The following is a 25899-nucleotide window of genomic DNA, read 5'->3' as shown; positions in this document are numbered from 1 at the left end:
TTTCTTTTGATTAATGCCAGCATAGTGTATCTTTCTTCATCCTTTTAATCTGTCTCTTTATATTTAAAATGAATTTCTTGTAGACAAATAGATACCAATTAATTTTAAAATTGGGTGAGAACACAGGAAGTCAATGAAATAAAAAGCTGGTACCTCAAAAAATAAAAATTAACCAAATTGATAGACATCTAGAAAGACTGACAAACATAAGCAGAAAGAGGATACAAATAATCAACCTCAGGAATGAAATGGAGGATATTATTATGAATCTGACTGCCACTAAAATCATAGTAAGGTAATAATGTGAACAACTTAATGCACATAAATTTGCAATTAGAAGAAATTAACCAATTTCATGAAACACAAACTATCAAAACTCATTCAAGATGAAATAGACAATCTGAATAGTCTTATAGCAATTAAAGAAATTGAATTCATAATTTAAAAGCTCCCCCAAAACATAATCCCCAGGAGTAGATAGTTTCACTTAGAATTCTATCAAATATTTAAAGAATTAACACCAATTTCACAGAAATATTTTGAGAAAATATAATAGGTTAGGGCACTTTCTTATTGATTTTATAAGGCCAGTGTTACCCTGATACCAAAACCACACAAAGACAGTACAAAAAATGAAAATTATAGATCAATTTCATTCATGAGCTTAGATACAAAACCTCTCAACAAAATATCAGAGCTGAATAAAGTAATATATGAAAACTATTATAAACTTTGACCATGTAAGATACATCCTATGTGTGAAAGGCTAGTTCAATATTCAAAAATGTAATCCACCATATATCATCAAGCTAAAGAAGAAAAACTATATGATTGTATAAATTGATGGCATAAAGATTTGAAAAAGTTGAATGCATATTCATGTTGGAAACACCCAGCACACTAGGAATATGGGGAAATTTCTTTAATGTAATAAAAGCATCCACCAAATACAACAAAAATTACAAGCTCTATAGCTAATATTGCATCTGATGGTGAATGACTACTTTCACCTTAAGACTGGAAACAGGCAAGGATTGAATACTTATTGAATATAGTATCAAAAGTTCTAGCCAGTGCAATAAGGCAAGAAAAATAAAGAAAGGCATGCAAATAGGTAAGGAAGGAATAAGACCATCTCTACTTGTGGATGACATGTTGGTCTACATAGAAAATGCCGGGAAATGTAAATCAAACAAAACAAAGCAAAACAGTAACAAAAACTTGTAGAGAATTTCAGTTTTCAATTCAACATGTGAAAAGCTGGAATTCACCACTCTGTCCTCATGGACTCAGGGCAAGGAGAGTGGAGTGGCAGACAGCACTGCCTCACAGCACTATTACCTCATTCTGCCAGTTGAGACTGGAAGCTCTTCACTGAGCCCCATGAAAACCAGGACGGTTAGGGTGTCTGGAGGACTGATTAACCCTGCCTTACACTCCTTCATCTAACCTTGTTGATGCCCAATATGGGTTCAACTCTCCACTGTTCCTTACTAAGGCAGAGAGAGGTGGCTGGTGAGTGGAGTGCTGTCAAACCCTGCTTCACATTACTTCATTCAGTAATATTAATGCAGGACAGAGTGAAAGTTCTGCTCACCATTGGACCCAGCAGACACCACCAGAGGGGTAATCAGAGCACTGCCACCTTCTTTTCAGTTGTGTGGGGAAACCGGAAGATCACCTCCATGTTTGCCCTATTAATATCATAAGAATGTGGGTGGTTTTCCCATTGATGTTTGGCTAGATCAGCTGGTATGACCCCAAAATTTTCTTGCATGCTAGACAACCCTTATCCCTGTTATCTGACTAGGGAAAAATAAGATTTTCTTAGAATTTATTTTTTTGTCTGTGCCTTTTGGTTGTTCCAGTGGAGACCTCTATAGAACTCTGTCTAGAGTGTATGCAATAAGAAAACTTAAATAACTCATTACCATGGTATTCCTAGATTCCTGAGGTCCTAAGTCTGCCTTCATCTTTACACCTTCTAGAGTGTTCCTTTGACTTTCTGTTGTGTTTTGTCCAGAGATTTTAGTCGTCAGAGGGAGGACCCGGGTGAAATGAGGCTATTCCAACTTGACCAGAACCGAAAGTCTTGACATAATCTTTAAACAGAGTGAATTTTAGATAAGCATTTGTGATCTTTTCATGTCCTCATCTCGCTGTGCTGACATGTACTCTTTCTACCAGAAGGCCACTCAGAGTCTTGCAAAACTTTCTTTAAGAACGGTATACGTTATCTGTGTCAGTTTCAAAACCTGTCTGCAAATTCTTTAATACTCCTCCAACGGAAGAATAAGGTCTATGCCACTTCATCTCAAATCTGGAGTAAGCTTAGTGTCTGGTCAATCAATAGAATACAAAAGCGGGACGATGTGACTTCCAGACAAAGACATAGAAGATAATAAAGCTTCCTCTTGGTTATTAGGAACACTCATGCTAGAGCCTTAAGCTGCCATGCAAATACTCTGACTGCCTTGAACCCTTTGAAGGTGAAGGTGAAGTCACTCAGTCGTGTCCGACTCTTTGCGACGCCATGGACTGTAACCTACTAGGCTTCTCCGTCCATGGGATTCTCCAGGCAAGAATACTGGAGTGGATTGCCATTTCCTTCTCCAAGGGATCTTCCTGACCCAGGGATCGAACACGGGTCTCCTGCATTGGAGGCAGACGCTTTAACCTCTGAGCCACCAGGGATTCAAATTCTTTCACCCACAGTGACCACATGGAGAAGTTTTGAGACAACAAGAGAGGAAGAAAAAAGATGCCTGGCTAGTTCCCAGATGTTACCACTCCAGCTCTACCCACAGTCTAATTGCATCTGCATGAATAAGGAGCAGGGAGGCAATAGGTAAGAATAAGGTCAGCAAGGTAGGTAGGGTGGGGGCTCAGTTCATGTAGGGCTGGCTGAGCCATTGCAATGACCTTGGCTTCTTCCCTGACTGAGATGGCGTCACTGAAATGTTTTGAGTAGATGATGGACATTACATGGCAAGTTAACTAGGATCATACAAGGTTTTTAATAAAGAGCTGACTCTTAAAGAAAAAGGAAGCAGGGAGAGCGCAGTACTTGGATAGAGTCTCAAGAACGACAGAATGATCTCTGTTCATCTCCAAGGCAAACCATTCAATATCACAGTTATCCAAGTCTATGCCCCAACCAGTAACGCTGAAGAAACTGAAGTTGAACAGATTTATGAAGACCTACAAGACCTTTTAGAACTAACACCCAAAAAAGGTGTCCTTTTCATTATAGGGGGCTGCAATGCAAAAGTAGGAAGTCAAGAAACACCTGGAGTAACAGGCAAATATGGCCTTGGAATGCAGAATGAAGCAGGGCAAAGACTAATAGAGTTTTGCCAAGAAAATGCACTGGTCATAGCAAACACCCTCTTCCAACAACATAAGAGAAGACTCTATACATGGACATCACCAGATGGTCAATACGGAAATCAGATTAATTATATTCTTTGCAGCAAAAGATGGAGAAGCTCTATACAGTCAACAAAAACAAGACCACGAGCTGACTGTGGCTCAGATCATGAACTCCTTATTACCAAATTCAGACTCAAATTGAAGAAAGTAGGGAAAACCACTAGACCATTCAGGTATGACCTAAATCAAATCCCTTATGATTATACAGTGGAAATGAGAAATAGATTTAAGGGCCTAGATCTGATAGATAGAGTGCCTGATGAACTATGGAATGAGGTTCGTGACATTGTACAGGAGACAGGGATCAAGACCATCCCCATGGAAAAGAAATACAAAAAGAGCAAAATGGTTGTCTGGGGAGGCCTTACAAATAGCTGTGAAAAGAAGAGAGGCGAAAAGCAAAGGAGAAAAGGAAAGATATAAGCATCTGAATGCAGAGTTCCAAAGAATAGCAAGAAGAGACAAGAAAGCCTTCTTCAGCAGTCAATGCAAAGAAATAGAGGAAAAGAACAGAATGGGAAAGACTAGAGATCCCTTCAAGAAAATTAGAGATACCAAGGGAACATTTCATGCAAGGATGGGCTCGATAAAGGACAGAAATGTTAACAGAAGCAGAAGATATTAAGAAGAGGTGGCAAGAATACATGGAAGAACTGTACAAAAAAGATCTTCACGACCCAGATAATCATGATGATGTGATCACTAATCTAGAGCCAGACATATTGGAATGTGAAGTCAAGTGGGCCTTAGAAAGCATCACTACAAACAAAGCTAGTGGAGGTGATGGAATTCCAGTTGAGCTATTTCAAATCCTGAAAGATGATGCTGTGAAAGTGCTGCACTCAATATGCCAGCAAATTTGGAAAACTCAGCAGTGGCCACAGGACTGCAAAAGGTCAGTTTTCATTGCAATCCCAAAGAAAGGCAATGCCAAAGAATGCTCAAACTACCGGACAGTTGCACTCATCTCACACGCTAGTAAAGTAATGCTCAAACGTCTCCAAGCCAGGCTTCAGCAATACGTGAACTGTGAACTCCCTGATGTTCAAGCTGGTTTTAGAAAAGGCAGAGGAACCAGAGATCAAATTGCCAACATTCGCTGAATCATGGAAAAAGCAAGAGAGTTCCAGAAAAACATCTATTTCTGCTTTATTGACTATGCCAAAGTCTTTGACTGTGTGGATCACAATCAACTGTGGAAAATTCTGAAAGAGATGGGAATACCAGACCACCTGACCTGCCTCTTGAGAAATCTGTATGCAGGTCAGGAAGCAACAGTTATAACTGGACATGGAACAACAGACTGGTTCCAAATAGGAAAAGAAGTCTGTTAAGGCTGTATATTGTCACTTTGCTTATTTAACTTCTATGCGGAGTACGTCATGAGAAATGCTGGACTGGAAGAAGCACAAGCTGGAATCAGGATTGCCAGGAGAAATAGCAATAACCTCAGATATGCAGATGATACCACTCTTATGGCAGAAAGTGAAGAGGAGCTAAAAAGCCTCTTGATGAAAGTGAAAGAGGAGAGTGAAAAAGTTGGCTTAAAGCTCAACATTCAGAAAACAAAGATCATGGCATCTGGTCCCATCACTTCATGGGAAATAGATGGGGAAACAGTGGAAACAGTGTCAGACTTTAATTTTTTGGGCTCCAAAATCACTGCAGATGGTGACTACAGCCATGAAATTAAAAGACACTTACTCCTTGGATGAAAAGTGATGACCAACCTAGATAGCATATTCAAAAGCAGAGACATTACTTTGCCAACTAAGGTCCATCTAGTCAAGGCTACGGTTTCTCCTGTGGTCATGTATGGATGTGAGAGTTGGACCGTGAAGAAGGCTGAGCACCGAAGAACTGATGCTTTTGAACTGTGGTGTTGGAGAAGACTCTTGAGAGTCATTGGACTGCAAGGAGATCCAACCAGTCCATTCTGATGGAGATCAACCCTGGGATTTCTTTGGAAGGAATGATGCTAAAGCTGAAACTCCAATACTTTGGCCTCCTCATGCGAAGAGTTGACTCATTGAAAAAGACTCTGATGCTGGGAGGGATTGGGGGCAGGAGGAGAAGGGGACGACTGAGGATGAGATGGCTGGGTGGCATCATGGACTCGATAGATGTGAGTCTGAGTGAACTCCGGGAGCTGGTGATGGACAGGGAGGCCTAGCGTACTGCGATTCATGGGGTCGCAAAGAGTCGGACACAACTGAGCGACTGAACTGAACTGCAATAATTCAAGACAGATGATGTGACTGGGATGGGGGACCGGGGAAGTAGCTGCAGAGGTGAGAAGTGGTTAAGTTCTGCAAATATTTGGAAAAGGAGCAAGCAGGTTTGCTGATGGAGATGGCATGGGATGTGAGAGGTCAAGAATGAATCCAGGTTTATGGTCTGAGCAACTGGAAGAATGGAGCTGCCTTAACTAAGATGAGGGAAATAATGAGAGCAGCACACTGAGAAGGCAGGTGGAGAACAAGACTTCACCTGGGGTGGGGGAAGGACACTGGATACCTGTTGGACTCCCAAGTGGAGCTATTGAGTAGGTACCTGGATGTATAAGCCTGGTGCTCAGGAAAGGGTCTATCTAGGCTAAGATGAAAATTTGGGATCCATTAGCATATGAATGGCTTGTAGTGCATATGAATCTGGTGAGGTCCTGAAGAGTGTGAGAGAGCATAAGGACAGAGCCCAGAGACAGCACAAGCTTACAGGCCAAAGAGCCAAGAAAAAACCAGCAAAGGAAATGGAGAAGGACAGCCAGGGAGGTAGAAGAAAACCCAGGATAGAGTGGGAGCAGAGTGGAGAGGTTTCAAGGAGGAGGAAGATGAGAGCTTACAGCGAACGATGTCAGATTCATGATCCCCGAAGAAGATTTAGCTTCAGGACTAGGGACCAGGTTTGATCACTCAAGAGCTTTTGTGTAGCAGAGTTTTATTAAAGTAAGAAAAGGGACAAAGAAAGCTTCTGACATAGACATTAGAAGGGAGATAGAGAATGCCCCCCTCGCTAGTGTTAGCTAGGGAATTACAGACTTTTTAAATTAGTTATTACAATAAATCAAAAGAATATCTCAAGTTTGTAAAGATCTTACTAGACCCACTCCCATAATTTACATTTTAATATAACAGGATTAGCCCGAAGGTTTTTAGGAAGGAGAAACTGTCCTCAAGCAGGATACATTTTTCTTATATAATCCTTAGTAGGAAGTTTAAACTGAGTTGCTTGTTGTATAATCATCAGTTCAGTTCGGTTCAGTTCAGTTCAGTTCAGTTCATTTCAGTCACTCAGTCGTGTCTGACTCTTTGCGACCCCATGGATCGCAGCACACCAGGCCTCCCTGTCCATCACCAACTCCTGGAGTTCACCCAAACTCATGTGCATCGAGTCGGTGATGCCATCCAGCCATCTCATCCTCTGTGGTCCCCTTCTCCTCCTGCCCACAATCCCTCCCAGCATCAGAGTCTTTTCCAATGAGTCAACTCTACACATGAGGTGGCCAAAGTATTGGAGTTTCAGCCTCAGCATCAGTCCTTCCAATGAACACCCAGGACTGGTCTCCTTTAGGTTGGACTGGTTGGATCTCCTTGCAGTCCAAGGGACTCTCAAGAGTCTTCTCCAACACCACAGTTCAAAAGCATCAATTCTTTAGTGCTCAGCTTTCTTCACAGTCCAACTCTCACATCCATACATGACCACTGGAAAAACCATAGCCTTGATTAGATGGACCTTTGTTGGCAAAGTGATGTCTCTGCTTTTTAACATGCCATCTAGGTTAGTCATAACTTTCCTTCCAAGGAGTAAGCGTCTTTTAATTTTATGGCTGCAGTCACCATCTGCAGTGATTTTGGTGATGGACAGGGAGGCCTGGAGTGCTAAGATCCATGGGGTCACAAAGAGTCAGACACGACTGAGTGACTGAACTGAACTGAACTGCTGATTATACAACAAGCAACTCAGTTTAAACTTCCTACTAAGGATTATATAAGAACAATGTATCCTGCTTGAGGACAGTTCCTCCTTCCTAAAAACCTTCGGGCTAATCCTGTTATATTAAAATGTAAATTATGGGAGTGGGTCTAGTAAGATCTTTACAAACTTTACAATCACCATCTGCAGAAATAAAGTCAGGCACTGTTTCCACTGTTTCCCTATCTATTTCCCATGAAGTGATGGGACCAGATGCCATGATCTTCGTTTTCTGAATGTTGAGCTTTAGGCCAACTTTTTCACTCTCCTCTTTCACTTTCATCGAGGCATTTTAGTTCCTCTTCACTTTCTGCCATAAAGGTGGTGTCATTTGCACATCTGAGGTTATTGCTATTTCTCCCAGCAATCGTGATTCCAGCTTGTGCTTCCTCCAGCCCAGCGTTTCTCATACTGTACTTTGCAGATAAGTTAAATAAGCAGGGTGACAATATACAGCCTTGACGTCCTCCTTTTCCTATTTGGAACCAGTCTGTTGTTCCATGTCCAGTTCTAACTGTTGCTTCCTGACCTGCATATAGGTTTCTCAAGAGGTAGGTCAGGTGGTCTGGTATTTCCATCTCTTTCAAATTTTCCACAGTTTATTGTGATCCACACAGTCAAAGGCTTTGGCATAGTCAATAAAGCAGAAATAGATGTTTTTCTGGAACTCTCTTGCTTTTTTGATGATCCAGTGGATGTTGGCAATTTGATCTCTGGTTCCTCTGCCTTTTCTAAAACCAGCTTGAACATCTGGAAGTTCATAGTTCAAGTATTCACTTCCAGATTTAAAGAAAGAAACCATTTATGTGACTAAGACTAAGGAATGTACAGAAAAAAAAAAAAAATAGATGTTTGTCCTTTCCTCCTCCTTGAGAATTCCAGACCCCTATCTCCAGTTCGAGAGCTCCAGAGCCCTTTCTCCTCCTCTGGGACCCCAGGAGAGGTTCTTATCAACCTGCCTAGAAATTGGCTCTCTCAGAGTGATGGGCTGAGTAAGATAACAAGTGAAAACTGATCACTGAGTGGGACCGTGTAGAGGTCATTGGTCACTTTCAAAAGAGCACTTTTGGACAGAAGAGTGGGGGTGAAATCCTGATATGAGTGTGTGAAGAGAAAACTGGAAGATAGAAGTAAGGGATATGGGTATAGATAATGCTTTCAGTGGGTTTGACTGTAAAGACAGAGCAAAGAAATGTGTTTGTAGCAGGAGAGGTGGTTTTTCTTTTTCATTTTACTGTATGTTTTATTCTTTGTGGCTGTAGAAATAAATACTGGCATGTTTACACAGTATGGGAGTGATCCAGTGGAGAGGATAATACAGAAGGAAAAAGAGAGTTGCTGGAGGGATGTTCTTGAGCAGACAAGAAAAGATGAGCTCTAATGCACAAATGACTTTGGTAAGGGACGTGTGAATCTCAGATCCATGATGAATTTTCCCAAGGGCTTCCCAACAAAGGTGCACATCCTTTCATATATTTATCTGTGCCAAACTAAGATGGATAGAATATTTTTGCATCATGCTGCTCATATTTTTCTTTATTCAAAACTATGTTGTAGAGATTCTCCTATGTTAGTACATAGAGACCAAACACAATCTTTCTAATGACTGTTTAGTATTCAGTAGAATAGAGACATCATTGTTTATTTAACCAGTCTCCTGTTGATGGACATTTACGTTGTCGTCAATGTTTTATCTGCTACTGGAAATAATACTGTAGATAACCTTCTTGCATAAATACATATCCTTGAGCATTTCAGAATCACCAGCTTCCAGAGGTAAAATTATTAGACCAAAGCTAAGTGCATCTTGAATTGTGAGAGAGGCTGCTAAAATGTCCTCCACAAAGACTACTGCAGAGAACATCGCAGTGGTGTAGGAATGTGACAAGTTCATAGCATTGTTTGTTTAAAGTGGGGATCAACTTTAAAGTGTTGCCAGAACCATAAGCGATAAATCACTGACCCCTCCTCTCCAGGCTGTGGGAATGTGACAACTCCAGCTGGTCTGGGGAGCTGGAGAAGCAGAGAGTTGGAACAGCGAGTAGAGAGCAGACAACGCAGGGCAGGAGTGAAGATCTGAGGAGCTGTTGGGTGTCCAGGGCAGGGAGCCCTGCTCTAGCCTGGTTCTTCAAGTCACTCCTGTGAGGTCCTGGGCAGGTGGCCAACCTCTCATTGTCTGATCACAACAAACACGATCCAGGGAGGCAGCAACCATGAAAATGAGATTGTAAATGTTGGGCCAGAGACTGCAGACGGCCCACTGGTAGTCGCCTTTCTCTTCTTTCCTAACACAGTCCCTAGTTTGTCTGGGACACTTTCCTCTACTTAACAATAGCATTCCTCCCCTTCTGCAGGTGGTCATGGAGAAGGTGATGGCATCCCACTCCAGTACTCTTGCCTGGAAAATCCCATGGACGGAAAAGCCTGGTAGGCTACAGTCCATGGGGTTGTGAAGAGTCGGACACGACTGAGCGACCTCACTTTCACTTTTCATTTTCATGCATTGGAGAAGAAAATGGCAACCCACTCCAGTGTTCTTGCCTGGAGAATCCCAGGGATGGTGGAGCCTGGTGGGCTGTCATCTATGGGGTTGCACAGAGTCGGACACGACTGAAACGACTTAGCAGCAGCAGCAGCAAGTGGTCATGTGACACCGCTCCAGCCAATGAGATGGGAGCAGAGTTGATGGGGCATTCTGGGAAATTCTGTGGACCACTTATCAGTGATCCTGAAAGGCACCCCAAAGCCCCAGGGTGAGCAGTTGCGCTGTGACCACAGGGGCCTCTGGCTGCATGGAAAACACTGAGGGAAGAAAAGGAGGAGGCTGGGCCAGTGGCATCCCGGAGCTACTGGGCCTTCATCAGCCCCTTCCAGGTGCCTCATCAGGTGAGAAAAATAAACCTAAGATTTGTCTACACCTCTGTTGGTCAGGTTCCCCTTACTCCCAGGAAGGCCATTCCTGGATTTCCACTAATGCCCATGAGAACTTTCTGCAGTCTGGTAACTTCTCTGGTCTCCCTTTGTTCATTTATTAAAGTGAGGAAACTGAACCAGGAGTGTTTTTTTTTTTTTAAATTATGATCCGATACATTTTTAGAAGAATATGTATTCTCAGAAAAGTTTCAAAAAGAGTGTAGGGAATACCTTTGTAGCCCTCTCACTCAGTTCCCCAGATATTAATGTCTTAGTAACTAGGGTTCATTTGTTAAAGTCGGGAAATGAACATTAACAAGTCACTATTAAAAGTTAACTATATTCTATTTCCACTAGTTTTTTCCTCTCATATCCTACTTCTGTTGCATAATCCTATCCAGGATATCACATTACATTTACTCCTCATAGCTCCGTACTCCCCGCTCTTGTTTGGGACAGTTTCTCAGCCTTTCCAGTCCCATATGACCTTGACTTGAGGAAGACTGGTAGGCATTTTGAGAATGATCCTCAGTCTGAGTTGGCCTGATGCTTTCTTCATGACTAGGCTGGAGAAGAATAGCACAGAGGTGAAGTGCCTTTCTCATCACATCTCTGGTGGCACATGCCACCTATGTGACTTATCACTGTGATGTTAATTTCCATCACATGGTTAAGGTGATTTTTGCCAAGTTACTCCCCACACACCCACCCCTGACATTCCCATGCTCAGTGTTTCTCCAAGTAAATCATTGATCATGGCCCATAGTCAAGGTTTAGGGAGTTAAACTCAATTTCTTAGAGAGGGGAGTATAAATTATTTGGAAGGCTATAAGGAAGATTCGTCACTCCTATTTATTTATATCAGTATGGCTTCATGGATAGTTATTTTATATTTTGTGTTATAGTCCAATATTTTATTACTTATTTTGTTTTTCAAATTGTACCATCTTGGGGGGGGGGTTCTCTTTACGGTTCCCGTGTCCCTCTGCCATGCCCCCATCCTTCTGCTTTTGAGCACTTCCTAACTTTCTTACAAGATGCCCCCAGCCTCATCTTGTATATTTCCTTCCTCGGTCGCCAAATCAGCCCTTCCTCTAAGGATCTGTGGTTCCTTTCATTCTAGATTCATATTAGAAACCAAGGTCTGGGCACTAGCCCAGGGAAATGTGAAGGGACTCCCAGTTCTAAAGTTATAGGATTCTAGACTTAGGATAAAAGTGGTTCTAATGTCAATTGATTATAGGGAGGATGAAATGAGATCTGCAATGTTCCATAAATATTTGTGTGAGCAGTGCCTGATGGGGGCACCTGTAACACATTTCACTGTTCCCACGTTTATCTCCATCATCACCACCATTCTTGGGGAGGAAGGATGGACTCCTGCCTCACTCTGGAGACCAAATCCCCACCGTGGGCCCTGGCCTGGTACCGAGGTCCCCACTACTTGGGACACAGCCTTGCTCTTGGAAGGCCCACTCCTCCCCACTCACTCCCTGTCTCAGCTTCCCCAGAAGCAGTCTCTGCAACAAGGATTTGAGGGTGAGTGGCTGAGTGTGGAGGTGGTCCAGGTAAGCAACAGGAGGACTGGGAAAGTGAGACATGGAAGGGAAGGAAGCCAGTAAGAAGTGCATATTGAGCAGGTGACTGATGCCAACGGCAGGGTCTCAGTTCAGGGGGAGGAGCAATCTGCGGGGTGAAGTAGAACAGCCTAGGGGCCATCCCACCTGAAGGGAGGGGCCAGGAAGTAGGAGAGCTTACCTCCAGCCCCAACCTTCTCTGGCTGAGGGCTGGTCCTGGGCATCAACTCTCCTGGGCCCCAGCCTGCCCTGTGTGCTGGCCAAGAGGAAGCCCTCACTGAGGGTACTTGAAGTAGAAGATGGAGCAAGTTGCAAGGGCACCAGCAGCAACCCAGATTCCCACAGCCTGGAGCCTCATTCTGAACCAGAGAGCAGGCCCCGTTGATGAACGGAGCTGCTCCTGTCTGTGTACTATCCGCTGCTGGACACCTGGCCGGGACCATCCAGCCATCTCTCACTTGTCACCAGAATGTCAGGTTTTGTCTCCCATCACCTGTCACCTTCCTGTCTACCTTGGTGGGAAAACACGTGGTCCAGACCCTCACTGTTCTACGTCTGATCCATCTCAATGTTGACCCACACTCCTACTGCTGAGTGGTACCCAGAGTGTCCTCAGAAGATCAGTCAGGAGACACCCAAGGGGCTGGAAGTTAGGACTCCCTATCCCAGCTCAGCAAGTTGTCTGGGCACCATCTCAAGTCAATAGTCACTTATTTCTCTGAGCTCCTACTGTGTGTCAGACACCATGCTGGGAGCTTCCTGTGATCCTCACACCCTCCCTGTGAAGGAGGGTTCAATAGCTGCACCTTCTGGGTAGGGAAACTCAGGATCTGAGAGCTTACGTCTCAGCCTCAGGGTCACCCACCTGTCACTAAGGAGCCTTGAAGGGGACCCACATACATCCCACCTTCCCACTGCCCTTGTCTTCAGCAATGTGGTTTTCAGTAACCTCTGGGTATAACCTGCACTGCAGGCCCCTTCCTAAATCCTGGCCATTGTTTAGCTGGAATAAGCCTGGAGCTCCCACTGAGTCAGTGTCAGAGATGATTCCCAGGCTGGGGCCCAGCAGCAGACAAGGCCCTGTATAAAATCCAGCCCCGCCTCCTGATTGTGACTGATTTACCGAACAATAATTGGTTCATTGTGCCTAAAGTGTGTCTGATTCCTCTGGAGGCTTTGTAGTAATTACAAGTTGGTATGTTATGAAAAATGATTTATGGGGTCTAAAAGCTTCAGACAAAGAGCTCAGTGGCAAGACTGTTGGGCCTACATGAAAGAACTTACTGGATGTGAACCAAGACCTGTGACCAACTCTGCTCTGGTCCCTGACCCCTGTCTGCACCCCCTCTGCTCCTGGGTGTCCATTTGTGCAGCTTTTAGGGCTTATCCCCTCTATCACCTTGTGAGGAAGGTGCTGGTCAAATCACTGTCTTCCATCTACAGATGAGGAAGCTGATGCCCAGAGAGGGCAGGCAACTGGCCTGAAGTCACACAGCAGGGAAGTAGGGGATCCCTGCATGCCTGACTCCTCGTCGAGGGTACTCTCTCCTCCCCCTCACCACCCTCCCCACAACCGTCCTCAGAGGCAAGCACAGACTGAGACCCCCTCCTCCCTGGGGCTCTGGAGAGTCTAGGGCTCACAGAGAAGCCTCCATCTGAGCATCTCATGTCCTGGTACCCAGACCCCTCTTTCTAGTTCTGTACCGCATCCTCCCTTCTCCTCCTCCCCTGAGCCCTGGGCTGTCACTTCCTTAATGTGCCCACTCTAATTATTACCTTCAAGGAAGACTCAATCCAGGAGGCAAACCCAAAAGACGTCCTTCTGATAACTGAAGGCATCCTGCTTCCCTCAGATGCAAAGGGAGTTTCCTGCAGTAACACACTGCTAACCTCCGCCAGGGCTGAACCACTGTCGATCTGTGCATTCCAGTCCCCAGGGCCACTGGGGCTCAGGCAGTCCCGCACGGAGATGCACTGGATCCGGAGGTATCACGATGCTTTTCATCCATATGTAAGACTTAAATCCAGTCACCTGAGCTCTCTGAATTCACTCTCCTCACCTATAAAGTGAGAATGTTACTTGCCTTCTTCAAAACTCAGTTTTCCCCTAAAAAAAAAGAGAGAGAGAAATGAGTTCAATTATTAGTCAAGGCTATGGTTTTTCCAGTAGTCATGTATGGATGTGAGAGTTGGACCATAAAGAAAGCTGAGCACCGAAGAATTGATGCTTTTGAACTGTGGTGCTGGAGAAGACTCTTGAGAGTTCCTTGGACTGCAAGGAGATCCAAGCAGTCCATCCTAAAGGAGACCAGTCCTGAATATTCATTAGAAAGACCGATGCTGAAGCTGAAAGTCCAATACTTTGGCCACCTGATGCGAAGAGAGGACTCATTTGTAAAGACCTTGATGCTGGGAAAGATTGAGGGCAGGAGGAGAAGGGGACGACAGAGGATGAGATGGTTGGATGGCATCACTGACTTGATGGACATGAGTTTGAGTAAACTCTGGGAGTTGGTGATGGACAGGGAGGCCTGGCGTGCTGTAGTCCATGGGATTGCAAAGAGTTTGACACGACTGAGCGAGTGAACTGAACTGAACTGAATTTGTAAGCTCAGCAAGGACGCAGACCTGCAGCTGGATCGCAGGCCCTTCACAAGTGGCAGGAGGACCGAAGGCTTCTGTGCAGCCATCCACCTGCCGTCCTGCTCCCGGGCCTCCCTCATGGTGGGAGGTGGCACATAGGGCTGGCTGAGCTGTGTGACAGGGCCCATCAGTCTCTGAGCCCCAGCAGTGGAGATGTGGGGTTCAGCCAGAACAGCCTGGAAGCTGCTTCCATGTCCTCGTGACCAGTCTGATGCCAGCGACTCTGGGAGGGGCTGAGGCCACCAGGGAATGTCGCCTAACTGGGGCAGAGGCTGGTGAGAGCCAGGGGAAGAAGTGGGGGTCTTGGCAAACCTCAAAGGGAACTAGTTCATGTGCACTCGGACATGGGGCACGTCCCTGGGGGACCCTCCCTTTTCCCTCACTTTTCTGGAGCTTGAGAAGGTCCTCCTCGCCCAGAACCAGGTTGCCTCTGCAGGCAAAGGGCTGAGCCAAGGGCAGTCACTTGGAGGAGTGAAGGGTCTGAAGGGCCAGTGCAGACAAACCAGCATTTAACGCCTCAGTCACCCCAGGACTGGGGACAATCGGAGGATGGGAAGAACCTTTGTGTTTCCTCTCCTGTCAGATCAGGGGGTCCTGAGCCACCTCCAAGTCTCCCCCTCCCCCAAGATGCTATAATTCTCTCCTCTTCCCGCCCTTTCCTCTCACAGAGCCCTTGGGCCAGCAGGGGGAGGGGTGCATTGGCCGGAGGTTCTGCAGCCACATGTGGTGGCCAAACCAAGGTCTCCTGACTCCCAGTCCAGGGCCGGTGGTCCTCCGTGGCCCCTAGGGAGACAGAGGTGAGGGTTCCCATCTGCCAGCTCCCTCATAAAGAGTTGGAATGAGCCTGTGGCTCAGGGCCTGCACTTTGTCACCTTCTCTCCCCACCGGAAGAAAATGAGCTTGGAACGGAAGGTGCCCAGAATCCACTGTGCAGATGAGGGAGCTAGGGCTCTGGGAGGTCAAGAGGTATTGGAGATCCTTCTCCAGGATCCTACATGTGGGCCCTAGTGGAGCTGGGATTCACACCCAGGTCTTGGTAGCTGCAGAGGCCGAGCCGTTGGTGACAGAGCCTGGACGCCGCTGGGGGTGGTCCACTCTCCTGGATCTGGGAAGCCCCTGCAGACTGTGAGAGCAACTCTGTGTTTCCCAAACCCCAGGCCTCCACATCTGAGCACACCCATCCCTATAAGTCCCAGGGCAGCCTCCGAGATTGCAGCCGACCTGGGCCTGGGGCGTGCCTGTGTGATGTGTGTCGTGGCTCAGCCACCTGGCCCTGGGATGCTGGTTGCCCTCATCCATCTCACTGGCAGATCTCTTCTGCTGCTTCAAAGCCCTTGGCTCCCCCAGGATGCCCAGGAGAGCAGGAACAGCCAGGCCAAGCCTCCAAGCACCGCTGCCTCCATCATGGAACACGTAATGCTAGACTCCGTCAACGTGACAACTGTCTGGAGCTTGAGCTCATGCTGAGCAGAGGGCAGTGACCTACAGCACAGATGCCCCAAAAAGCTCTCTCCCTTCAGGTGGCCAGGCAGAGGTGGGGCGACCGTGCAGTTCCTGTGGCCTGGTGACAGCAGGAGGACAGTGGTCTCCAAACCCCAGTTCAGTTCAGTTCAGTTCAGTCGCTCAGTCGTGTCTGACTCTTTGCGACCCCATGGACCGCAGCACGCCAGGCCTCCCTATCCATCAACTCCCGGGGCTTACCCAAACTCATGTCCATTGAGTCAGTGATGCCATCCAACCATCTCATCCTCTGTCATCCCCTTCTTCTCCCACCTTCAATCTTTCCCAGCATCAGGGTCTTTTCAAATGAGTCAGTTTTTTGCATCAGGTCACCAAAGTACTGGACTTTCAGCTTCAAGTCCTTCCAATGAACATTCAGGACTGATCTCCTTTAGGATGGACTGGTTGGCTCTCCTTGCAGTCCAAGGGACTCTCAAGAGTCTTCTCCAACACCACAGTTCAAAAGCATCAATTCTTCGGCCCTCAGCCTTCTTCACAGTCCAACTCTCACATCTATACATGACCACTGGAAAAACCACAGCTTTGACTAGACGGGCCTTTGTTGGCAAAGTAATGTCTCTGCTTTTGAATATGCTGTCTAGGTTGCTCATAACTTTCCTTCCAAGGAGTAAGTGTCTTTTAATTTTATGGCTGCAGTCACCATCTGCAGTGATTTTGGAGCCCCCAAAAGTAAAGTCAGCCACTGTTTTCCCATCTATTTGCCATGAAGTGATGGGACCGGATGCCATGATCTTAGTTTCCTGAATGTTGAACTTTAAACCCCAGCCTCCCTTGACTGACACCCAGCCCCAGCCAGAGACAACCCAATTTCTTGCATCTTCCCACCCTTAGAAAAGCACTAAAATCTCTAGCTGAGATATGTGTGTCTTGTGACCAGCAGCAACCTTCCCCTGAGATGGTTGCATGAGTGCGTGCACCACTTCTCCAAAACCACATATGTAGTGACCTCCCCACCACCCTTCTAAACAGCTCCTCAGACCTCTCTGAGAGCATATGTCCTGGCCTCTAGTCTTCATTAAGCCCCCAAATAAAACTGAAACTCACAGCTCTCACGTGGTGCATTTTTATTTCCGTCGACAAGTATAATTCATTTATAGGCTCTCTTAACGGTTATTTTTTGTCTCCAAAGCATGTTCTTCATGGAAAGATCAATTCCAAGAATGCGCCTAGAGTCTGTGGAAATTAAATCTATTAACAAGTGAGAAGTGCCCAATTGCTAAAGGGAAGACTTTTGACTCAGACCAAGAAATGTGGAAACTCGCTATTCGGCTGGGAGCCCTGGGGGACAATTTACACTTGATATTTTATTTCTTCCAAGTGGTTGAAATTCAACTTCATTTAGTCCAGAGAAGATGAACAAGGGAGACTCATCAGAGGGTCAATCAGCTCCAGGTGGTGAATGAGGAAGGCCCTCAGAGCACCACCCGCCCCACCACCCTCCCCAGGTTGGTTTGGACAGCAGGCATTCTTACATGCACAGGGATCCAGGAAATGAGAAATAGCAGCTCAGCACCACAGTCTATTAGGAAAGGGGGCCGGGTGGGGATCTGAGTCAGCAGAGGCCGCTTTTAGAGGCCACGCGGTGGCAAGTGAGGGGAAGAAGAGACAGTCCCTTTATTCTAGAACATCTGAAGAGTGCAAGTGTTAGTGGCTCAGTCGTGTTCTCTTTGCGATAGAACTGTAGCCTGCAAGTCTCCTCTGTTCAGGGGATTCTCCAGGCAAGAATACGGAGTGGGCAGCCATTCCCTCCTCCAGGGGATCGTCCCAGCCCAGGGATTGAACCCAGGTCTCCCGCATTGCAGGCAGATTCTTTACTGTCTGAGCTACAAGGGAAACCAGAACATGTGAAGGGGGAGGTGGGTAACTTCCAAAGATTCTGAGTGCCAGAAAGTACAAAGTCCAGGGCCCCATCTGACCAGAGTCCTCTCAACAAAAATTAGACATCGACTGTAGAAATAAGATGAACTCCCAGCCAGTGGCAGCTGCTTATGTGACCGGCCCTGTGCTGAGTGCTTGCAGCATATTACTTCGTGTAAACCGCAGAATAGCACAATGGTGCAATAACGTGGTGACACGCATTATCATCCCCACTTTCCAGAGGAGGAAACTGAAGTTCAGAAAGATGATGGCATCTGCTCTGAACACAATAGCTGTGCTCCAAAACTCGGACATCCTTGTAACAAGCTTCTCCATATGCTGGGCCTGCTTGCATACCCCCCAAGGACAAGGAGCTCACCACCTTTCAAAGTAGCCGTTTCCATGTCTAGACAGCTTTAACTGCTGGAAAGTCCTTTGGGCCTCACTGAGGACCATGACTGCCTCTTCCAGGTGGCAGTCCTTCCTGTATTGGACAACAACTCTCTGTCTCTACAAGGGGTTTCCTCTCCAGTTTGGCAGCTGCATTTTCTTCAGTGTGACTCTTCACACAGCCTGCTCAGAGCTTGCCCCTGGGACCGAGCTTGAGTTTCCTAAGTCCTTTCACCTTGTTTGATAAAGCTGGATGCAACTCTTCAAGGAAGAACTTACAGGGGAAGACACCATGCTAAACACATAATTGGAGAAATCGTTGCAGGGGAATGTAACACGATATTGCACCATTGAACGTGTGCAGTACCACAGTCTGCAATTAAGTGGTACTCATGAAGCACGGCCAGGATGCTCGGAGCCTACCTGTGAGAGAGCAGGTGCCCACAGTGACGGAGACTCACACCCCTCCCTGAACAGCTGGGTGGGGGAGCCTCAGCTCTGGATCAGAGGGTTCCCCATGGGTCTGTGCCAGGTCCCTCAGGCATGTGCCGACTGGCAAGACCTGTCCCTCCGCAGGCGAGACTGGTCAGAATTCGTGGGTCTGTGGGTCTCTCCACGTCTCTCACCCATGAGACCCATCCTGCCTGAGAGCCAGTCAGGGAGGGAGAGGGACCAGCAGCAGACATTCTCCAGATGTCTATACTTTTCAGGGAAAATGAATGCTGTCCAGGTGAACCTGTTGATGTGCCAAGGGGGGAGGTCATGGTCCCTGGGGCCAGGCAGCCCCTGCTGTGAATCCTGGCTCTCTCAAGCTGTAGGAGCCTGGCCAGCCGCTCAGCATCTCTGGGCCTCTGTTTCCTCACCAGGCACATGAAGCGAGTAATAGCTACTTCTCAGAGGCCATTCTATTTTTAGAGTCAAATGAGAGCTTCAACAAGATGGCCCAGACATGTGCCTCTATGTGTCCATTATTTCATAAGTCAAGGATGAGGAAAATGCAGAGGGTCGACTAGGAGGACGGATATAATTTCTACTTTTCCCCTCTCCTACCTCACCTTGGACCAGGTCTCTAGATGACCTGGCCCTTTATAGAGAACTATCCTCCTGGCCCAGACACCTCTTCTATGCTGTCTCCCAGACTTTCTTTTGTCATTCCCCATGACTCCGCCCTGGTGTCCATATGCTTCCCACTCTTTCCTGTCCCCATCTTTGGGACTGGACTCTCTCCAGTGCTCTGGGCTTATCCCTGCCACTCAGATGTGAACTGCAGTTCAGAAGACAATGGCGAGGTTATGTCTACCTTGAAACCAGGCGTGCATTAGGCTCCAGGGGAAGGCACATGAGTCATGGGGGTTGGGCTGCATTCGGGAAGGCACCTCTGCTGTTCTGCCTCCTACCCGCCTGGCTCTTCACCAAAACCCAAGTCCAGTGGTATGGGTCAGGAGCCCAGCTCACAGCAGGTGGACCAGTGCTGCTGAGCATCCCCATGCACTGTGAAATTTAGCTTACTCAGAGCACCAAATTGGCCCCAAGTGTTCACAGTATGTGGGTTCCTGGGCTATATTGAAACCAGGGTCTATCCTGAGCCTGGTGATCAATGTGCCTGGTGGGGTAGAGAGAGCGCTTCTCCACACAGCTGCAAGTGAGGAATTATAGCATCCTGGGAAATGGAGTTGGGAGGCTTTGAAGACAGACCACAAGGAGGGTGAGGCTGCAGGCAGGGGTGGGGAAACCTGGGAGAGGAAGCCTCCACCAGGGTCATTCAGCCTGGGTCTCCGCCTTAGCTCTCCAGCCCACTTACTCACAACCTTGGGCAAACCCCTTAACTCCTCTGAACCTCAGTTCTCCTAGGATCCTGTGAGGGTTGCATGAATACAACATGTGTGAAAGTGTCCAGCATAGCACTTGGCTCGGTAAAGATGAGTTAGAACCAAACCCCGTCCACTATGATGAGGTGACCTGGGACCAGAAACCAGTGTTCTGATCCCCGAACTCTGACCCTTCTGCCTCCCTTCGGTGGTAGAGGCTAAACCCAGTGTTCTTCCCTTTGAACTCAACAATGAGTGACTTTACACATGGTACCTCCCTTGGCCATGAGCCCTTTACAGCATCCAAAGATGCTGAGATTCACTAGGGCCCCCCTCCCAGGGATGGGCTCCAAAATCACTGCAGATGGTGACTGCAGCCATGAAACTAAAAAACAATTCCCTTTTGAAAGAAAAGCTATGAAAAATCTAGATAGCATGTTAAAAAAAAAAAAAAAGAGAGACACCACTTTGCTGACAAAAGTCATTAGTCCAGTAGTTGTGTATGGATGTGAGAGTTGTACCATAAAGAAGGCTGAGCACTGAAGAATTGATGCTTTTGAACTGTGGTGCTGGAGAAGGCTTTTGAGAGTCCCTTGGACAGCAAGGAGATCAAACCAGTCAATCCTAAAGGAAATCAACCTCGACGATTCACTGGAAGGACTGATGCTGAAGCTCTAATACATTGGCACCTGGTGTGAAGAGCCAACTTATTAGAAAAGACTCTGATGCCGGGAAAGATTGAAGGCAGGAGGAGAAGAGTAGACAGAGAAAGAGATGGTTGGATGGCATCATCGAATGAGTTTGATGGACATAAATTTGAGCAAACTCCAGGAGATAGTAAAGGACAGGGAAGCCTGGCGTCTGCAGACCATGGGGGCACAGACTCGGGCACGACTGAGTGACTGAACAACAAACCAGGAGTGATGGCAGCTCCACAGCGGCTCCTCTCCCATCTCCCTCCCTCCCTCCCTTGAGATTCCACATCCGTGGGACCATAACTGAGTCAATTTGCGGAGAGATTCGGAAGTCTAGTCAGGTCCCTTGAGGCCTGGTGCGCTTTCCCTTTAATGACATTCATTAGTCTGTCTGACATCAATACTGTTCCCAGGTTAATATGTGTAACTTAATGAGACATTATTTTCAGTTAGAAAACTCCTGAAGAAGCGTGACCTCTCCTGATAAACTAAGCTGATGAATAGATTAATAGCGGGCTTGAATAAGTTGACCGAAAAAAATGAATCTAACCGGCTTCTTTTTCTTCTTTACTGATGGGCTGGACTTAAATTAATTTGCATTAAAAAATGCCCATTTCCTAGGGGAAGAAGCAGGAACAGGACTCTCTTTGGCTCTGTGACTTGTCCTCCATGTGCTTGCTGTCTTCCTCTCCTGACCCCCAGCCCCAGCTCCAAGGAGAAAAAAGAGCAAGGGCAAGGGTGTGATGGTGAGGGGAGGAGCAGGGCACCTGAAATTAAACAGCAGGAAGGGCCAGCGCATGAATGGGGAGCTTTCATGTGTGACAGAGGCAGACACCGCAGTGCACACAACTGCGGTCTTGCTGGTCCTGTCACTGCCGGCTTTAGGGGGGTCACTGCCGGCTTTATGGGGCTCCCTGCTTAGCCCTAGTGCCCAGCACCTCGTAGGCGCTCAATAGACATTTGCTGCCAGAGCACACTAGGTGCTCAACACAGGTAGCTCTTGCTGTATCAGTAATTCAAGGAATCATGTGACCTCGAGAGGGAGACGATGCCTATACACATCTGATGGGTGAGCCAGATGATTCCTGGTCCAGGGGTCAAGGATGACCCAAAGGTCAATTTCCTTTGATGACTTGACCCGTTGCCCTTTCCATGGGCAATTAAAGCCAGCTGCAGTGTGCCAGCTAACTGGGATGCATTTTCCTTTTTCTCAGGAGAGGGCTGCCAGGCCATCAGGCCATGCCAGTTCTCTGCCTGCCCCCTCCTAAACTGAGAACAGACAGGGGCTCAGTACCCTCTCTGCACCCACCCTGCTTGCTCAGTGGCCAAATTTCACTCTGAGAGCAAGACTGACCCTTTTCACAGTGTCCATAGGCAGGTGTGGGGTGGGATTTACAGGGAGGCAGAGCTGTGGAGTCAGAGGGACCAAGAGGCGTTGATGGGAGCATAAATCAGCATCTGTTTTGCAGGGTTGTAGTGAATGTTTGCCCAAGGCTTCCAGCACCGTGCCTAGCACACAATAGGTCCTTGGGAGACGGTAGCTCTCATTAGCAGTGCATGATGGAGCTGAGAGCGCTGAAATGGAACCCCAGCTGCCTAGCCTCGTGTCCCCTGGCCCAGGAGCTGTGTTCAGTCTCTCCAAGGAGATGAAAATGGCAAAGTCTTAGGCTGCAAAGAAAAATCTGTCGGTGGTAAGTTGCAAGGAGCTGCTGGGTCTTGGCAGCAGTGGAGGAAGACCAGAGGGTGGGATTAGATAAGTGACAAACGCTAACCTTTCACACGTTCCCCATGTGCTCACACGACAGAGACCCGGAACATGCTGAAGGAAGGTAACCTTTAAAGGTTATGTCCTCTTTCTCAATTTAAATGAAGTAAGTGTAGGCATCCAAGTACATATATGGTGACTGAACTGTCCCGGGTCAAACCCTCTCCTCCTGTTATGTATCCTCCAGATGGGACTCGAACGCGATGTCATTACATCACATGTGCTCTGTTCACAGGCACAAGTAACCACGTGCGTTTCTGCTGGCAAGAGGCTGAGGGTGTCTTCCATCGGCCAATGTGGCTTTTAAGTGTATCCGTTTGGGAGGAGGGTGTTCTAAAAATCAAAGACAGCCCAGAGCCTCTGGTTTCTCAGAGTCAGCGGCTTCTGTGTGTTGGTTTTGTCCTCAGTGAGTGTTTCTGGCAGAGGATTCAGAAGGGAGGTCAGATGTGTTACTGCAGTCCGAACAGCGGCCTGAGGAGGGGAGGACTGGACTCCTGAATGGAGATCGGGCCCCCACACAGACCACTGGGTGGTCTGGAACCGTTTGCTTCCCCTCTCTGGCCTCAGTTTCCCCCATGTGTAAAATAGAATCCTCGAGCGAGTTGTGTCTAAGGATCCTTCTGAGTTGGACCTGACCATAAGTCCAAGTGAAGCCGGGATGGAGGAAGGTGAACAGACGGGATAGAGAGGAGGCGTGAAGGGTGACTCTGCTAAGGGGGCCGCTGCTGGAAGTCTTGCCTTTACTACTTCAGTCCAGAACCAACTTCCAACCACCAGCCTCTGCCTTTCTTTGCCCAGGGCATGTTCTCTGGTCACCAAATCCTACCCCAGTACCCTGTGTGGTAGAACTTCCCTGTCCTGGTGTTAATGCTCCAGCCCTGGGACTAGCCTTTGGCCAGTGGTATGCTAGCTGGTATATAAATACCCGGACAGCTGTTCTGATGGGATGGAGGGCACTTCTTCTGCACATGTGTACAGCCCTTGCTCCCGGTTTGATAATAGCCTTTTTAGAGAGCTTCCCTTGTGGCTCAGCTGGTAAAGAATCCGCCTGCAATGTGGAAGACCTGGGTTCGATCCCTGGGTTGGGAAGATCCCCTGGAGAAGAGAAAGGCTACCCACTCCAGTATTCTGGCCTGGAGAATTCCATGGACTGTATAGTCCATGGAGTCGCAAAGAGTCGGACACGACTGAGCCACTTTCACTTTCCCCTCCCTGACTCACTTCCCTTCCACCCTCAAGTGCTTCTTTCTACCTTAATTGCAGTCTTTGAAGCCTTAAGTTTTGCCAACAGGGAACCCAAAACGAAGACAATAACTGAGAGGGAGGAAGGCACAGGCAGATTCCAGGTTGGGTACTTGTCCCACTGTTGCATTCAATTATTGGGAGCTCTTTGAGCTGCTTTCCTTTGTGTGTGTTTTACATTATATAATAACAGTAATAAGAATAATAACAGAGCCCTTTTTGCTGAGATGCCCTGCATATACTGAAGGGATGGGAGTGGTAGGACCCTGGACAGACATCCAGCACACGGAGTACACTGATCAAGAAGTGAAACTTGTCAAACGATGTGTGGATGGATGAATTGGTTAGAAAACACATGAATGAAAGTGCTAGTTACTCAGTCATGTCTGACTCTTTGTGAACCCAGGGACTGTAGCCCGCCAGGCTCCTCTGTCCATGGAATTCCCCAGGCCAGAATACTGGAGTGGGTAGCCATTCCCTTCTCCAGGGGATCTTCCCAACCCAGGGATGGAACCCAGGTCTGCTGCATTGCAGGCAGATTCTTTACCATCTGAGCCACCAGGGAAGCCCATGAACTGTTGGGTAAAATGGACGAACCAAAGAATCTTGGAATAAATGCGTGAATGAATGAGCACAGTCAGGAGTGAATGGATGAAGGAAAGGATGAAAGAAGAAATCACATGTGAGGAAACTGGTGCCCAAATGGACAATGGAAGGATGAGCAGATGAAAGGATACACACGGGAACAGAGGGAATTAATCAGGGAATTAATTAACATGTGAATGAGCCTGTGAAGAGAAGAGTCACAGACCAACGCATGAAAATCACCCGAAGAAGAGAATGAATGAATAAACATAGAAGTCTAGGAAATGATAAGCAAATATATAATTATTCAAATGCATAAGTGCACGGATGACGATGTGTTCTGGCTGGACATGAGAGGGGAGTAATTTGTACAGTAGAAAACTCTCAAACCTGAGGCAGTGTCTCTGCTCAGGTACTGGGGGCCAAGATCTTAGAAAATCAGCATGTTCTTCTCAGAAAAATTTCCAAAAGTGACTTCAGTTTAGATTTAATAAAAAGGATTTTTAAGCAAATATCTGTGATGCAACAGAGTGGGCCACTCCCCACGATAAACCCTGGGTTCAGAGACAAGAACTAAATGGAACTGACTACCTTCTTTCCATAATTAGGTCACAGATAATGACCTATTATATAGGAAACTCCCAGCATGATTTTAATAATTGCTATGTAAATAACACATTTACACTGTCTCCTTACAAATTAACTTCTAGGAGGTAGTAATTACCATTGGTGTGGGAAAGTTAGCTAAGCAACCTAGGAATGAGGAAGTGGGTTGGCATTTTCACCATGATTATACCGGGAGAGCTCAGATTTAGGGAAACCTGGGTCCAGGACATCAGGTGAGTCCCTCCCCAGTCTGGGCCTGATCAGCACCCCCTGTGAAGTGAAGATGGTCTCCAAATGCCCAAACTCCCCGGGTTATCCAGGAGCTCTCACTCTAGACCCAGGTCAGGGTCAGAATTAGTCACACCCCCCAACTGTCTCCCCACAGCTCGGGCTCAGCTTCATCACGGGGTAACAGGGTGTCCATCTCCCCCCACCAAACTGGGGACAAGACTGACCTTGTCTTCAGCCTATGTTCAGCACCCAGTGCAGGACCTGCACATAGTAGGTGCTCAGCGAATGCTGGTGAAGGAACACTTGCATCAGGCTGTGCCGTGTGGGTTCGAGAAGCCGCTTTATTCCCTTTCAGAACCACAAGGCCGGCCTCCTCCCATCAGCAAGAGGAGCAGGTCTGGGGAGCCCAGCAGTGAGTTTCACGCAGCTCAGCTGAGCGGCGCCCTCATCCAGGGCGTCAGGAACCTGGAGGTGACCCCTGGTGGGCTCAGGGACCCGTGACCATGAGGTACCTTGCAGTCTGTCACCTGTAGAGCCTCTGCCAGTTCCAGGACCAGTCTCGCATCTCAGCTGATGGCACTGGGCGCGGAGACCTAGTGATGCTGTGGCCGGTCACCTCCACGGCCCTGCCCGGCAGCACTGTCCTGGCTGAACTCCTCCAC

The sequence above is a fragment of the Oryx dammah genome, unplaced genomic scaffold (assembly GCF_014754425.2).
Source record: "Oryx dammah isolate SB20612 unplaced genomic scaffold, SCBI_Odam_1.1 HiC_scaffold_27, whole genome shotgun sequence".
NCBI lineage: Eukaryota > Metazoa > Chordata > Mammalia > Artiodactyla > Bovidae > Oryx > Oryx dammah.
The sequence above is the reverse complement of the archived record's forward strand: the minus strand, read 5'-3'. Positions refer to the sequence as shown.